At 63.2% G+C, this 3,275-nt stretch overlaps 1 non-coding gene across 1 annotated transcript in view; it reads right to left on the bottom strand.

The window, feature by feature from the left end:
• LOC148404937 (18S ribosomal RNA) overlaps positions 1-224 on the bottom strand; it is a 1,916-nt gene extending 1,692 nt beyond the window's left edge. The window contains exon 1 of the ribosomal RNA XR_015864597.1: positions 1-224. This exon is cut by the window's left edge and continues 1,692 nt beyond it. This is a non-coding gene — a ribosomal RNA (18S ribosomal RNA).
• Between the last annotated feature and the right edge of the window lie 3,051 nt (positions 225-3,275).

Raw genomic sequence — 3,275 nt, 5'->3', positions numbered from 1 at the left:
GGTGTCTGATAAATGCGCGCCTCCCCCGGGGGGGGGGCCGGCGCTCGTTTGCATGTATTAGCTCTAGAATTGCCACAGTTATCCAAGTAACGGTGGAGCGATCAAAGGAACCATAACTGATTTAATGAGCCATTCGCAGTTTCGCTGTACGGGCCGTGTGTACTTAGACTTGCATGGCTTAATCTTTGAGACAAGCATATGCTACTGGCAGGATCAACCAGGTAGCCCTGCATTCCCCCTGCGGATCGGAGGGAGGGCGGCCCCGGGGGGACGCCCGGCGCGCGCCGGCCCCGCTGTCGGCCGCGGCGCGCGCGCGGGCGCCAGCCCGGGGCGCTTTCTTTGGGGCGGAGACTCCCCCCGGTAGCAGCGGTGGGGGGGCCCGCCCCCGATTCATTTGGATCTTGCGCGCGTTGTCTGGGGGAGACGCGGGCCCGGTGGCTGCGACGGGCCGCGCATGCTCCCCTCCCGATAACCCCCGCAACGGCGCGCCGTGCGCGCGGCTGGTTTGAGAAATAGATTTCCACGGATGGGAACGGCCGCGGGACGCTGCGGGCAGCCCGAGCGAACGGGCGCCGGCGCCGGCGCGACGGCCCTCCGATGTGGGACCTCTGCGTGCGTCGGAAAAAAATGTGACATTCGGGCCGTCTCGGTCTCGCCAGATACGTTTCGCGCCGGAGCATTGGCGGGCGGGGCCGCGAGGCCGCGCTCGCCGCGTCCCCGGCGCTGGAGTGGACCCGCGGCCGGAGGAGCCGTCCGCCCGAGCGCCTGGCGGCGCCGGCGGGGGCCCTCCGATGGCAGGTTGTAATCGCCGATCGGTCGGTGCGGGGGTGTGGGTGCGTGGCCGCGAGGAGCGGCCGCCGGCCTTCGGTCCGTGTTAGTAAGGCGCCCGCCTGGAGCGGGGCCGGGGCGAGCGGCAAAGCCGCCCCCGTGCATTGGTCTGTGTTCGTTAAGCGGCCCGCTTGGAGCGAGGCCGGGGCGAGCCGAAAGGCCGCCCGCTTCTCCGGTCCGTGTTCCTGTTCGTTACGCGGCCCGCTCGGAGCGAGGCCGCGGCGAGCGCGTGGGGCCGCCCGCTGCCCCGGTCCGTGTTCGTTAAGCGGCCCGCCTGGAGCGAGGCCGGGGCGAGCCGAAAGGCCGCCCGCTTTCTTTAGTCCGTGTTCGTTAAGCGGCCCGCCTGGAGCGAGGCCGGGGCGAGCCGAAAGGCCGCCCGCTTTCTCTGGTCCGTGTTCGTTAAGCGGCCCGCCTGGAGCGAGGCCGCGGCGAGCCGAAAGGCCGCCCGCTTTCTCTGGTCCGTGTTCGTTAAGCGGCCCGCCTGGAGCGAGGCCGGGGCGAGCCGAAAGGCCGCCCGCTTTCTCTGGTCCGTGTTCGTTAAGCGGCCCGCCTGGAGCGAGGCCGCGGCGAGCCAAAAGGCCGCCCGCTTCTCCGGTCCGTGTTCGTGTTTAATATTCGGCCCGCCCGCTCGGAGCGAGGCCGGGAAGAGCGGCTAAGCCGACCGCTTCTCCGGTCCGTGTTCGTGTTTCATAAGCGGCCCCCCCGAAAGGCCGCGGCGAGCGGCAAAGCCGCCCGCTTCTCCAGTCCGTGTTCGTGTTTAATATTCGGCCCGCCCGCTCGGAGCGAGGCCGGGAAGAGCGGCTAAGCCGACCGCTTCTCCGGTCCGTGTTCGTGTTTCATAAGCGGCCCCCCCGAAAGGCCGCGGCGAGCCAAAAGGCCGCCCGCTTCTCCGGTCCGTGTTCGTGTTTAATATTCGGCCCGCCCGCTCGGAGCGAGGCCGGGAAGAGCGGCAAAGCCGCCCGCTTCTCCAGTCCGTGTTCGTGTTTCATTAGCGGCCCCCCCCCACCCGGAGCGAGGCCGCGGCGAGCGGCAACGCCGCCCGCTTCTCCAGTCCGTGTTCGTGTTTCATAAGCGGCCCCCCCCCCCCCCTTCCGGAGCGAGGCCGCGGCGAGCGGCAAAGCCGCCCGCTTCTCCAGTCCGTGTTCGTGTTTCACATTGCCGGGGAGCCAGGCACTCATTTGTGATAAAAGTGGCACTCTGTCATATTTTCAGAAAAGTGGGACTTTGCCATATTTTCGAAAAAGTGGGACTTTGTCATATTTTCGAAAAGTGGGACTTTGTCATATTTTCGAAAAAGTGGGACTTTGTCATATTTTCGGCTCCAAAAGCTCTTAAAATGCTGTTCCCTATATATGTGCCGATAGTGTTTTGGAGATCTGGGTCAAACCTCCGCATCTTTTTGGTTTGAGGGTAGAGGTGGGGGGTCAACGCAAAAGATGCGGGCACTTAGTCATTTTTTCGGTTGGGCGACCAGGGGCGCTGTTGGCACTTTGTCATTTTTTCGGCTGGGCGACCAGGGGCGCCGTTTGCACTTAGTCATTTTTAAGGCTGGGCGACCAGGGGCGTTGAGTGTTTGGGCGACCAGGGGCGCCGTTGGCACTTAGTCATTTTTTCGGCTGGGCGACCAGGGGCGTTGAGTGTTTGGGCGACCAGGGGCGCTGTTTGCACTTAGTCATTTTTTCGGCTGGGCGACCAGGGGCGTTTGTTTGCTGGGCGACCAGGGGCATTTTTGACACTTTGCCGTTTTTATGGATGGGCGACCAGGGGCGTTTGTTTGCTGGGCGACCAGGGGCATTTTTGACACTTTGCCGTTTTTATGGATGGGCGACCAGGGGCGTTTGTTTGCTGGGCGACCAGGGGCATTTTTGACACTTTGCCGTTTTTATGGATGGGCGACCAGGGGCGTTTGTTTGCTGGGCGACCAGGGGCATTTTTGACACTTTGCCGTTTTTATGGATGGGCGACCAGGGGCGTTTGTTTGCTGGGCGACCAGGGGCATTTTTGACACTTTGCCGTTTTTATGGATGGGCGACCAGGGGCGTTTGTTTGCTGGGCGACCAGGGGCATTTTTGACACTTTGCCGTTTTTATGGATGGGCGACCAGGGGCGTTTGTTTGCTGGGCGACCAGGGGCATTTTTGACACTTTGCCGTTTTTATGGATGGGCGACCAGGGGCGTTTGTTTGCTGGGCGACCAGGGGCATTTTTGACACTTTGCCGTTTTTATGGATGGGCGACCAGGGGCGGCTAGTGGCTGGGCGACCAGGGGCATTTTTGACACTTTGCCGTTTTTATGAATGGGCGACCAGGGGCGTTTATTGGCTGGGCGACCAGGGGCATTTTTGACACTTTGCCGTTTTTGTGGATGGGCGACCAGGGGCGCCGTGTGGCTGGGCGACCAGGGGCGTTTGTGGGACCGGGCTGACACCGGGACTTTGCCTTTAATTC

Source organism: Hippichthys cyanospilos, unplaced genomic scaffold (genome assembly GCF_059441005.1).
Source record: "Hippichthys cyanospilos isolate Australia breed blue-spotted pipefish unplaced genomic scaffold, RoL_Hcya_1.0 HiC_scaffold_126, whole genome shotgun sequence".
Lineage (NCBI taxonomy): Eukaryota > Metazoa > Chordata > Actinopteri > Syngnathiformes > Syngnathidae > Hippichthys > Hippichthys cyanospilos.
Note: the sequence above shows the minus strand (reverse complement) of the source record. Positions and strands in the feature narration are given on the sequence as shown.